Source organism: Pyxicephalus adspersus, chromosome 1, assembly GCF_032062135.1.
Source record: "Pyxicephalus adspersus chromosome 1, UCB_Pads_2.0, whole genome shotgun sequence".
NCBI classification, from domain to species: Eukaryota; Metazoa; Chordata; class Amphibia; order Anura; family Pyxicephalidae; genus Pyxicephalus; species Pyxicephalus adspersus.
The window spans coordinates 4,856,693-4,871,160 of record NC_092858.1 but is presented as its reverse complement, the minus strand read 5'-3'; the positions used below and the strand labels follow the sequence as shown (position 1 = coordinate 4,871,160).

Below are 14,468 nucleotides of genomic sequence, written 5' to 3'. Positions count from 1 at the left end.
GGAGTTACCATTGAAAGAAACTTGAAAGGAGCGGTCAGACAGATAGGAAGCAAACCAAGAGAGAGCAGTGTCACTGATACCAATGGAGCCATGATTTGTATTAGAAGAGGGCGATCAACAGTGTCAAAAGCAGAGGAAAGATCAAGGAGAAGGAGCAGGGAAAAGTATCCAGGCTTTCCCGAGGCCTAGGAGACTAGTCCTGGTCTCAAAATGCTCACCATAACAATCCAGCTACAAATCAGTCAACTACTACTTTATACAGAATGGTATATTGGAAATACAAAGATTAATAATAAATGTGTTTCAGAATACATCTCGGAGTTCAATCGGGACCACTCTATTAGCATTATCTGGGTTTTATGACCCCTGGAGACACAAAACTCTAACTTTTACAATGGCTGCTGTAAACTAGAGGGTCTGGAGGATGTTGGCTGCCAGATCAAGAAATATCTGAATATGGGGGAAATGTTTGACCCTGGTCTGTTAAAGAGACAATTTGTGATATTTAAGGGAAAATCAGGACTTTATATTTTCCACAATATCACACTTTCCAATAGGAGAGAGCACGGGAGGGATCACTCGATCCTTCCCAGAGCAACTGTCGTCCACTGGCTCGGCCTGGCGAGACAGGCCATATGCGTTAGCACGGGTAACACCTTTTTTTTGTCTTGGATCGGAAAGTCATACACATTTACCCCCCATATCCAAAACATTTCCAGGTCTTGTCACTTTCAACTATCCAACATCTCCAAAACCCACCCCTACCTGTCCCCAGAGACCACCAAACTCCTCTACAATCTATTATAAATGCTGCAGCCAGACTCATCCATCCTTCCCACCACTTCTCCTCTGCTGCATCTCTTTGAAGTTCTCTTCATTGGCTTCCATTTCACCTTAGAATCAAATTCAAGCTCCTGTGCTTTGCCTTCAGATCCCTCCACAGTTCTTGTCCCACTTACATTTCTGACTTGGTAAAAGAAATACTCCCCTAGCCGCTCTGGCCGCGCCTCCGATGACCTACTAATGACTTCCTCACTCATAACCTCATCACACACATGGCTACAAGACTTTTCTAGAGCTGCCCCAATTTTCTGGAATGGTCTTCCATGTCCTATTCGGCTTGCTCCTACTTTCTGCTCTTTTAAAAGAGCACTCATTAAAAACCCATTTTTTTCAAACTTGCCTACCTATCTTTCTGTCTTTTGAATCCGTTACTATTTCTTACCACTACATATTTCCCCTCCTATTGTCAGTTAATTCCCTCACCTAATAGATTGTAAGCTCTTCGGGGCAGGGTCCTCTCCTCCTCCTGTGTCACTATCTGTATTCGTTTGTCATTTGAAACCCCTGATTTAATGTACAGCGCTGTGTAATATGTTGGTGCTATATAAATCCTATTTATTATTATTATTATTATTAATAATAATAATAATAATAATAATAATAATAATAGGTATAGAAGGTGAGAATTTAGACCTCCAGGACTCCTTTTCAGAACTTTAGGAGAAGGTACAATTTTGGGAATTCTATTAAAGCTAGGTGATTATAACTTACTGATTCTAACTAACTTGGAGGTTGTAAATGCCAATATAGGAAAGTGGAAGAAATGATGGATGTCATATAGAGTAAGGGTTGATTGGATAAAAACTTACCTGATTCCAATAATCTTGTATGTCAGCATTGTCTGTCTTTTGCCAGTTTCCCTGTACCCCTGGTATATATATATATATATATATATATAAAATAGCTGTATATAATATATAATGGATATAAGGCTGCTGCATGCTTCAGATGATCTGGGGAAAGAGGATGAACCTGGTGCAGCAGAATGTGACTTAGCTTGTCATAAGAGAGGGTGGCCTAGGTATGATTAAACTGAATAAACAGCAAAATAAAAAGGACACCGGGTTGACCATACCTACACCGCACTTTTCTGGATAGGTAAGTCACATTCCACTTGCCAATTTAGGTAACCTGTTTGCAGAGAACAACCATCCTGGATAGATCAGAATTTTCCAGTCTTGGTTCATGCTTTTTTTCACAATTGGAATACGAGGAAAAGTCAGCATGACTATATAAATCCTGTTTATTAATAATAATAATAATAATAATAATAATAATAATAATAATGACGGGCTCCCAACTTACATTTGGTAATGACAGATCATGCAGGGAAAATTAACCCCCCTAGCATTCTAATTGTGTCCGTATTTCCATGCAAAAAGTGTTACATTTTTTTTTTTGCATGGAAATTTATTTCACATTGCAGGCTATAATTGTTCATTGTTCAACATAATATGTTCAATATTTAATAGTAAACATTAAACAAAATAAAATCTGTTATAAAAAATAAAATAGTTAAACATGTAATATAACTGTACAGTAGCATCTATAATATATATATATATATATATATATATATAATATTATATATATATATATATATATATATTATATGAGAACCGCTTTGTATTGGACTCAATACAGTTATTTTGAATTGAATCCTATACAAAATATTTGAATTTCCTGCCTGCCCCAACACATGTACCCACTTCACCGGGAAACCCTGGAGGTCATCTGTGCAATTTGCGGCTGAAGATCGGAGGGGGACCAGCACACCCCGGGCGATGCCCACAGAGCAAGGTATGTGTTTTTAAGTTTTAAGCGACCCCCAGCGTGACTTGAGATTAGCACTTTTTGCAGGTAAAATCCACTCCGAGACACACTCGGGGATTAATGCTAGGTGGTTAAAAAACCTCTCTAGGAATTTTCTGGAGAAGCAGACTGGTTCCTTTTTCGATGCATCATCAGGCTTTTTGGATTGCCTGAATCTAGTTGGGGGATATTAATTAACAAGAAAAGTATTCCTGTGAAAGTTAAGGACCTGGCTTAGCTCACCTTTCATAGTAAACTTTACTTAGGAGGGATCTGGCAGCACTGTTCCTCAGGAGACTTTCTGGGATTAGGACTAGAATAGAAGAAACCATGGAACATTTCTGCTCCAGTGCCCCTTCAATGCAGAAATTTACAAACATTTGAAGAGGGTTCCAGGTATTTCCTGTCTCAGTCACATGAGTTATGCAGTGTCTATATGGAGCATTCAAGGCACATCGGGAATTGTATTTCCTTACACTTTATTAGTGCTGTGGTCCAATATTACACTCTGAATGCATTGGGGTTTGTATTTCTTTGTAAAATATTCCTTCCTGTTGAGGTGGTGGTGAATACATTTTGCATGTGTTGAGAACAATATGGGGTCTAGTGAAGGAGAGAATGATGGAGGGGGCCATGGAGGAGCCTAAGGTCTTTTTTTCTGTTTATTTTTCTTTCTCAGGTGACTTTCTCAGTCCTTTATACACTCCTTAAAGTTTTACATCCTCATTGACTTTTGAAAAAGAATCACATGCATGGGGAAGTAGCTTTTGGCTTTGCTTAGTTTTATGGGTATGTTTGTTTATGTAAGTTGTTTTTATTTTTGATTCTGGCATAAAGCCTAATATTAAATATAGGTACTGTATAATATTTTGTGATTGCAAGACCGTTAATTAAAACAAAATTTACACTGCAGAGGTATGTTTTAACTATTTGTCACAATGACACTTTTGTGTTATTCCCCCATCAATGCGACCTAGATTCACCCATAACTTTGTTGGAATAGATAGCATTTACTATTGTGACTGCAGTGCACGTTTGACAATTCGTCACTAGGTGGCAGAATAAATCATTGTTTTAGTTATAGATTGTAGAGGGATTGCAGCATGTGTGAGTGAATTTTCAGTTGAATGGACAGGGGAATAATCTATAAGTACTCCCCTTATGTATTTTGCAAGGCTCTTTTTTTGGCCTTTTAAGGGTGTAACTTTATGTATATCATAAAACATACAGAGTGCCCATTTGTTATATTGCACATATCTTAGAAATATTGTAATCAGCTCAATCTAAGATTGCATTACCTACCTTGATATTTTAAAGTTATTTAAAAAATCTCTAAAATCTAATAGAACTTTGAAGAGTTAAAAATAGTTTAAAGGTGATAACACTTTATTATTATTTAGTATATTTCAGTCTGCTGAATCCAGAAATGACTCTAGTTCTTGTGATACAGGAATCGAAATAGACTATTTTACCAATAACAAATGTTAACACAGCATATTATTATCAATCTTTATTTACGCCAATGTTTTGCATTTTATATATTAACCACCTGAGCGTTACACTGATTTCTAGATTTCTGTTCCAAAAGCGTCACAGGTTTTCATGAAATTTCATGAAACAAAAATCAGCTTAAACAAGAACACATAAATAAATGAAAAATACTGAAAATGCGATAATTCGGTATAATGTATAGTAATATATTTTTCTAAAAAACAATAAATTATTTTGTGAATGAGTACAATGTAACCTAAAAAAGTAACACTTACCCAAAAGAAGATGAAGCATTAAAGATTCGAATTGACCAATTGACCTGTAATGGACTGTAGATGGGCACAGAACAGAGAGCAGGTGTGCGCTAATTAATTGCTATGATCTCACCATTGACAGCTTAACAGATCCTTCTTTAATCACGCAGCTGAAATCTAATCGCCTTAATTGGCAGATTTGCGACCCCTAGTGCTCATTATTATCAAGGCAGGAATCCAGCTGGCAGCGAGGGCAAGTGTACGAGCGCACTCAACTCCGGACCACGGGAAACCGGCTCGCTGGAAGCACAAATTTCATTGATGAATCAGGGCCTTTGTGTACTGTTGTAACGTCCCTCTACTACTAGTCCATATGGGAGTACCGAGCAGAAGACTGGCGGATTTTTTTAGACAGTCCCACTCCCAAGTTTAAACTCTGTTTTACTGCATAGGGCCAACTGCTATGCATCAATTCCAATTGGTCACTCAACAAAACTTAAGGAAGAATATGAAAACATCCAAATGGTTATACAAAAGCTTTGCTATCATGAACACCAATGGTCCATATATGTTTATTTAAAAATGGTGAACTTCCTACTTGGACAACAAAGTACAAAGTACCCATGTTATATCTGCTTGTGGGATAGTAGAGCAAAGCAAGATCACTGGGAAAAGGTGACATGGCCTCCAAAGAAAAACATGAAAAAAGGTGCAGCGAACATCATTACCGAGCCAATGGTTGACAAAGAAAAAATCATTCTCCCTCCACTACACATAAAGTTGGGATTAATGAAGCAATTTGTTAGAGCTCTGAACAAGGACAGTGATTGCTTCAAATACATTTGTAGATTCCCTGTATTGAGTCCTGACAATATAAAAGCAGGAATCTTTGATGGACTCCCAGATTCGGAAACTGAAACTAAATTAATCAAAGTTCACAAGTTACGTGACTGATACTGAAGCTTCTGCCTGGCACAGCTATGTCAGGAACTTCTTGGGTAATCATAAAGCATATAATTATGAAGAACTAGTACAAAACTTGCTCTTAAACTTTAAAAAATTGGGTGCTACTAAGAGCATAAAGGTACACTATATCCATGGCCATTTGCAAAAATTTCCAGTAAACCTTGGCAATTTCAGTGAGGAACAAAGGGAGAGGTTCCATCCAGATATAAAGGTGATGGAAGAAAGGTATCAGATGGGATAGCCACATGATGGCAGACTACTGCTGGAGCCTTCAACATGATTGTCCTGATCATCAACATAAAAAGAAATCATACAAATGGACTTCTTTGTGATTAGTTCTGTAAATATACTGAATATAGAATATATTGAGATTATTTATTTCAAAAATATAATTTTGTATACATAGGCATCTAGATTAATGTTGCTTAATTTTCATGTTTCATTAGTTTTCTGTGAGGTTTTTATTGAGGTCATTATTTCAAAAACTAGAGCCAATCTAGCAAAACCAATATTATATTTGGAATCTGTGCATCAAGCATAACGTAAAATGAATTTAATCCTTTTTGCAAGAAAATGTTTGTTGACCAATGTTATTTATTTATTATTTAAACCACAGATTTCTGCTTATCCTGCTTGGCCATCCATTCCAGAGGTTTACACAACTCCACCGTCCAACACAATCCTGATTTTTCCTCTCTTGCAGTTCTCCAAATGCCTGTATTGGTGAGAGTTTGTATCTAGATTTCAGAACAGGTACCGTATTTTTTGCCATATAAGACGCACTTTTTCTTCCCCAAAACTGGGGGGGGGAAAGTTGGTGCGTTTTAAACACCGTGTTAAAAAATAATTAAAAAAAGATACTCACCCGATCCTGCGGAGATCCTCTCCTCTCCTCCTCGCTGCTGGCTGCAGCGTGTGTGTTTCCTCCCGGCTGCAGAGCAGAACAAGAAGAAGCCGGCACACGCGGAACCCGGAAGCACAACCGACGCTGGATTAGCACAGCGGGACCAGGTAAGTGGGGATTTTAGTGTAGGCGAAAAAATACGGGCTTAACCAAAAGAGCAAAAATATTTAGTGCGAGAAATTACGGGCTTAGCGGTTAGGGGGTTAAATGTAGCATTATTTTCATGAAATTTGCATTTGCCTTCTTTTTTTACAGAAATTTGAGTTCTTGTTGTAAGTTGTTTAAATGACCCCAATGTATTTTTGCTACATTTGTGGTTAATATTCTCAGCAAAACCAGAAACAAAACATTACAGAATTTGTGAAACAAGCATATCTTGCATATTTTGGTATTCAACTGGGGGACCAAGATAAGTATTGGGCTCCCCATATGGTATGCAAAACTTGTGTAGAGTGTGTCAGTGGAAAACTGAAAGGTTTGAAATTTGGTGTATCTATGGTACGGCGAGAGCCAAAAAATCATGATTGTTTTTTCTTTTTTTTGGCTCTGAATATAAAAGGTTTCAATTGTTACAAGAAAAACAAGTGGGAGTACGGTGATTTGGAATCAGCAAGACGACCTGTGCCGCATGGTGCTGATGTTCCCTTACCCGTGTTCTCTCCCTGATATTCCTGTATCCGACATGGAGGATATACAGGGAGTGTAATCCAGGAGTTAGCAGTGGAAGTGAATATGAAGGAAGTGTTTCATCAAACCAGCAGTTCTCTGAAGAAAAGTTCAATGATTTAATACTTGACCTAAGTCTGTCAAAACAAGCATCTGAACTTTTAGCATCCAGGCTAAAAGAAAAGAGTTGTCTGAGACCGCAATTTAAAATAAGGCGACACTCCTACCATATTTAGGTGTAGATGGAGACTTTGGCCCTGATTCATCAAGAGGTCGCTCGCACATCAGTGGGTCGCTCGCGCTTCGGTTTTCGCGATCTGAAATCGGAAGCCGTCGCGCAAATCAGCAATTAAATGAGCTCGCGGACGGAGCCGCGCATCACCGGCAGCTTTACACTGGCGAGCTTGCATGAAAAGTCACTGTTCCCCTAAAAAATCATTCTTTCCAATGGCACACATAATACCCTTAGCCCTAAAAAATAATTTTGCGCTGTTGAAATGTTTAAAACATTTATGTGCACTTAGAAAAAAGCATATTTTAAAATCACTTATTTCTTTTCTGTTAGGCAAGAGTTAACCGAGTTCAACTCCTCTACATAGGGGCCTATATAAAAGCTTACAATGCCTGTTTGGATGAGCCGCTCGCGGGTAAATTCCGCGACTATCTCGCGACTGACCGTGTGCAAAGTCATCGGACTAGATTTTCTCACAAAAGTCACAAGCACACACACGTTCTTTTTGTTTGCTTCTTATGTATATGTGTGTGTGTGTGTATATATATATATATATATAAAGGAAGAAGCAGCACAATGATGATCTTACTTGTCACTCTGATCTCTCCTATCAGCATGCTATTTGAATTGTAGTACAACTTATAAGTGCTATTTCAATTTTCTTCCCACAGTCTCTTCTCTGCAGTACAAGGACAGAAAGAGGATGATACTTAGCTAAATATATTCCATTAAAACACATTTACAGATATATTAATATAAAGAAAACCTGCAATATGTGCCTTTTTTTATATCTGCCTGAGGTTTAGCTTTTACTTCCTGTGCATTATGCAGACTTCATCCCAATCTTTCAATGTTGTCTTCACTGGATTTATGCATTGAATGAATATGAAAATATGGACGATACATTTGAGTGAATATGAAAGTAAAGAGACACATTAATAATAAAATAAAGACCTTTTATTAAAATAAAAAAATTTATGAACAATAACTATAACAACTATTTCATATTAACTATATACAGATGTAAAGTGGCATCATTTATTATTTCACATCACAAATTAGACTAAATATAGATGAAATAATATTTTCCTGCTCATATATCAGAAGTCCTTTCAGCTTTTACTCAGCATATTCAGTGTGCTCCATCTGCCTCAAAGTTCACATATAGTTCCTATTTTTTTTATCTAATCTTTCATTAGCGATCAGTCCTATAGTTCACATCCAGATTTTTTTGTTGAAAACACTTTGCAGTCTTTAATCCACCTCCTCAGTCATAAACCTTAGATGATTCCTGAAGCTCCCAGAATGTTTGGTGTCTTCATGATTGGCAGATTGCTGCTGTCTGGATAGCATTAACCCTTTGATAACTTGCAGCTCCTTGATGGTTAGACAGGATTAACACTTTTAATACTAACTCGTGTTAACCCTTTTCTAAACGAATACTTTATTGTGACTTCTATAGCATTAAGCCTGTATAATCAGAAGCTTGCAAATTGCCGGAAATGTTTAACCCTTTACTGACCAAGACACCCTGGTGACTGGATATGATTAATACTTTTATAAGTAGTAACGTTAACCCCTTTTAAAATTGAATGTCTCTTGGGTGAATGGAAATATGTTTTTTTTGTGTGACTATTAGTTCTCTGGACACTTTTTATGACTGATGGTTATCAAATTGGACAGGATGAACATTTTCAGGAGTTTTGGTTGTCCTTTGGCTATCTTGTATTAACCCTTCTTGACCAGCACCTCCCTAATGTCTCAGTATTGTCCTCCAGATTCATAAGATTAACCATAGAGGCTGAATACCATTATCCCTATCTGACTAAATGCTCATAGTTGGCTTGGATATTAACTTTTTCTTGACTAACAGCTCCTTTTCATTTGCTAAAGGTCTGCAATAGGATTTATTTATTTTTGATGAGAAGTCACCAGATGGCGGATAATTATTAACCCCCTAATAACTAGTAGACTTCAAAACCAGTATATTTTCTTTTAATATTTTCATTGCTAGCAGCACCTCAATGGTGGTAGGTTGTATTATGCTTGTGCTCCCTAGCAGCAGTATAAAGGTTATATAATTTTATGGACAAGTTAAACTCTTTAAAATTTCCTTTAACCCATACAATTAATGTGGCACCTGCCAGTCATCCCAATATACCATACAATGCTACCTGCAATTCCAACTAACTTTACAGGTAAACGTATGAAGGTAATTGAACATCCCAGGTAAGTCATTCTCTAGGATTGTCTGGAAAGATGCTTTAAAAGTGTCTCCTGCTCTTCCATACTAAGTGCAGTCTCCGAGGTATCTAACAATAATGTCTGCTTTTCGGTAATCCAACAAGAACTAAGATCCAACGGAATCCAAGACAACTAAGAGTCTCTAAAGCACTAGCAATCAGACAATCCTGAAATGTCCTTCAGTTGTGTTCACTGCCACAAATATTCTCAGATTTTAGTCTCAGTTATAACAGAGAATTTAAAGCTGTATAGGTATAGCTGCAATTTCTTGCCGGCCCATGTCACCGCCAGTTATACTTTGTGGTGGCATAGTCCACCTCCCTATCTAGAAGCTTCCTGATAAAAAAGCCAGTGGGGTGCTGGCGGCACATGCCCAGCATCATTTAGGGGAATACATACCACTATCACCTGCTTGGGCCATTTTTGGAGAGATCTCGATTCAAGGGAACACCAGTTGCTCGAGGGTGTGGTAGGTTCTTGTCCATCCTGTCTCTAGTAGCCAAGAAGACTATTTTGCAAAAGTGGATACATGTAGAACCTCCTGCTTTGGGCCTCTTCTTAGAGAAATTTCTATATGTGTTCTAGATCTTATTTATTGGGGCCTCATTGGATAAGGAGAGAAGAGTAGAGAATTTCTTTGAAACATGGGAATCATACATCTCTATCCTTCCTGAAGCCCCCAGAAAATGGGTTGTGTCTGACCAAACCTCATAGTACACATTTCGCTTATTGGACAATGACCTTCCTGTTATATGGTAACCAGACCCTAAACTGTCTCCCACCTGATTGCTTTGTTAAATCATAGTAATTTGATACTCTTTTTATATGTATGCTGAACCCTATTATAACTTGTTAAAAAATGTTTTCTGGTTATTAAGATAAAATATTAAAAAGAAAGACAATGGGGTGCTCCTCCCCATCATCATTTCCTGGCTGAGAATGGCTCCTAGTCCGTATGCGAAGGCAATTGTCTGCATTAGCAACCTTCATTTGTAGTTGGGGCTGTTAGGACTTGGTCATTGGCCAGGGCATCATTAAGTTGTTTTAAAGGCTTTTTAGCAGGCTGGGGTCCAAATCACCATCCTAAACATCTTCTTTTGTACTGCTGATCCTGTTTGCTGATCACCTGTGTACCGATCTTTGGCTGCTGTTTTACTGACTACTCTGCTTCTTGGATTATATTGCTACTGTGAGAACCAAACCAGGCCTGCCTTCAGTGTGAGCTTGCTTGCTGTTCCAGCTACTGGACTCCGAGCCTGAATCTAGACCGTGACACCAGGCTGACATTAGACTACTGCAGCTAACCCAAGCACTAATTGCGGAAGTTCTGCTCTTCTAGCTGGCATGGGTCTCATGCGAGAGTTAAGATAGTTGATCCATATAAGGCTTTTCTTGATTTCCTCTTCAACAACACATATGTCTTTCCCCGTCTTCACCAGGTTTCCCAGCTGATTGAAAAAATCTACAATTTGCTGTACTAGAGCGTGATTGTAGTTTGCGTGTTCTTTTACACAACGCCGGATAGCCCGAATGCGATCCTCTAAAAGTCCCATCATTGTTCTCAACTTTATTTCTTCATAGTGGAGCTGTAGTCTATAGATGTTAAGAAAGTTGATGATTTGGCTGGATAATTGGAATGCAGCAATGGGCAACTCTGAGCCCATAAGATTCTGGATGTCTGGAAAGCTGGTTAAATGATAGGATTGGCTGGCCGGACAGGTGCTGCTCGTTCTCATGCTGTCATATATCTTGTGAGCTCTCTGGTGCCCCCTACCTTCACTGTGCAGTAATTGTTGCTCAGGCACAAGGCCTTTGGTCAGTGTAATTCCCCTCTCAGGGTAAGCAGCTTTTTTAATCTTTCCATTATGCACTCCTTAGATTTTTATGCTGAATTTAAAAATGTTGCTTGAATTTATAAGTATTTTTCTTAATAGGCAATATGTATAGGGTTTTTTTCTAATGGATGCCAATATCATATATTGAATTGTTTTTTTATTATTGTAAATATTAATCATAATTCATAACCATTTATCATAGTCACATTAAAGTTTTAAAGACACAATATATATACTCCATATTAAAATCACCTAAGTATACAGCTGTTTACATTTTACGTACGTGATATAAGATATATATGTGATATATATCATACAATACAGCATTAAATCTCAGAGTACAATCTGCAAACTGCAGGGTTGTATATCAAACCAAGACAAAATTGTGGACAAAAACAGTACCACTGTAGATGATTATCAGCTTGGCTGTTTACCAGTACCATGTTAGATGATAACGCATTTCGCTGAACATCATCTGCTTCATCAGATCATGGTACTTAGAAGTTGTATGGAAAAATTACAAACATAAAAATTTGTATTGATACTGGAATATCATTGGCAAATATTATATTTATAATGTCCGCCATGTTAAACATCCACTTTGCGAACTACTTGAATAGCTCCAAAGTGCTTCTAGCATGTTTTTGCAAGGCTGATAACCCTCATATTGGCATGATGGTCTTTAGGTCACCACTACTTGCTTAGTTTTATGGTTAAATAGCATTGTTGTAATGCACCTGGGTACACAAACCACAGCCAACTCCAAGAATCCTTTTATCAAGCATTATTGTTGGAATGAAACGAGACAAGGGTTATTCAGAGATGATCAGTCCGATAGGCGTGGTACAGAAGGGTAAAGCAGGGGCAGGTCAGGAACAATCCGAGGTCAGGGCAGGCAGCAGGCAAGAGTAGTCACAAACAATCCAAGGTCAGGGCAGGGAGAGTTCAGGCAGTATCAGACCGAGTTGCTATTGGTAATGACAACAGGTTAATATGAATCAATACAGAGAACACACCCAAGCACACTGTACACCCAGAGGCTTATAGCAGGCAATGGTGTTCAGGACAGGTTCTCCTTAAATGGCTAGAGTGCCCAATGATCTGCCACCTGGCGCCATTTGATTGGAGGATAACTGAATCCCCTGCGGTCGATTGGAATTTAAGCTATGTCCTGCCCCGCGACCTCTTCCCACAGCACCCCTGGGACGTGCCCTACTTTGCACATCCACAGGAGTGCTGAGAACAAGACTTTCTCTGTTCACGTCCATAGGGATGCTGGGGATGCCCCCTGGCCCAACAGTAGGCTGGCCAGAAGGGATCCCTCTGCCTGCAGGGAGAGACACGCTGCGAGCAGGGCAGCAGCCTCAGCCGTTCTACCTGCTGCAGCAGTGTCTCTATCTGCAGCTGTGATCTCCAGGGACGCCGCAGGCTCGCTGGAATACTAAGTTCCTTACAAGTAAAGTAATTTTATGTTTGAGTTTAACATGAAGCCTATTTATTATTATATTATGTTTATATTGTATATTTTGTGTTTTTATATTATTTTGTGATTGCAAGACCATCAATAAAAACAAATGTTTTAACCATTTGTCACAATTACACTTTGGGGTGTATTTGTGTATTACTTCCCTGTCCTGGATTCACCCATGAGTTCATTAGAATAAACAGCATGCCTCCCATTCCTTATTCAGGATAAATTAGATACATTTTATTGAATCTGGAAAGATTGGAACAATTATTAACCAATCGTATCACCCTAGGTGTGTGAGAAACGCTCCAGTTCTCTCTATCTTTCTTTTACCCCACTTTCCATTTTCTAACATTTTCCTATTTTTCCTTTATTTTTTTGTTGGTAGACCGAGTGATTTTAACTATGAACCTTACTTCTGTATTGTTAACTTTTTATTCTTGACATGAAGTTTTTCTTCTTAGATATGTGGCGATCCTTCTATTTTCCATGATCTTTGCAAACACTGATCATTACAAATAATATCTGATTGTTCATGTAGCCGATTACCATGTTACTCAGTCTATACCAGAATGTTACTCGGAGGTTTATGCCCTTCTTCATCAAAACTGATTATAGATCTCATCTTGAACACAATGGACATATTTCTTGTAGAACTTGATTTTTTGAGTCGGTCCTTCTTGGTTGTTTTATCTACTTGTGTATTTGTTTTTTATGTAATGTCTGTAATTTTGTATTTGTCTAATTAATTTGTTAGAGTTAATTTGTACAAAAATACAAAATTTCAAAAGGAACAGATAACATTTACTATTGTGATTGCCGTGCACTTTTGACAATTGGCCACTAGGTGGCAGAATTAACATGAAGACGGATTGGAGCAGCTTTGAGATGAATGGACAGGTGAATAATTTATAAATATTACCTGTTATGCAGTACACACGGTGGATTAGAGGCTGTATTTGAAGTGATTTGTATTTGGATTCATAATGTCCTAATGGCGTGCGTGCAAACTGCGAGCAAAGCAAGTCAAATACAATCTCTTTTCCTGCTCTTTGACAATAAAGGAAGACGCAGCACAATGATGATCTTACCTGTCACTGTAAGCTCTCCTATCTGCATGCTATTTGTATTGCAGTACAACTGATAATCTCTGTTATATTTCTTTCTCCTATAGACTGTACTCTGCTGTACAAGGATAGAAAGAGAATGATACTTAGCTAAATATATTTCATTTAAACGCATTTACAGATGTATTGGAAAAAGATCTGCAATTTTATGTTCCTCATATATCTGCCTGAGGTTTAACTTTAAGTTCCCATGCATCATGCAGACTTTTACTCAATCTTTCAATGTTGTGTTCACTGTAATTATACATATAAATGTATATGAAAATGCAGAGACACAATAATAGTAAAATAAATCCTTTTATTAAAAAAAATGTATAGACAATAAATGGAACAATCATTTCATATAAACTATAGAGATATAAAGTGGCATCATTTATTATTTCACATCATCAATTAGACTAAATAGAGATGAAATGATAATTTCCTGCTCAGATATTAGAAGTCTTTTTCAGATTTGATTTGGCATCATCAATGATGTGCTGCTTGCCTCAAAGTTCACATACAGTTCCAGTTTACGCAAATCAATGGCGTTCAGTCCTATAGTTCACATCCAGATCCTTTTGTTGAAAACACTTTGCAGTCTTTAATCCACCTCCTCAATGGTGGGTCCAGGATTGCAGCCCTGT

At 37.9% G+C, this 14,468-nt stretch overlaps 1 long non-coding RNA gene across 1 annotated transcript; it reads right to left on the bottom strand.

Moving 5' to 3' along the window:
• Positions 1-8,103: 8,103 nt before the first annotated feature.
• LOC140341323 (uncharacterized) lies at positions 8,104-14,468 on the bottom strand. Its single transcript, XR_011922849.1, has 2 exons — positions 14,435-14,468; positions 8,104-8,431 (listed from the first exon to the last, which is right to left on the bottom strand). It is a non-coding gene; the product is annotated as an uncharacterized lncRNA (long non-coding RNA).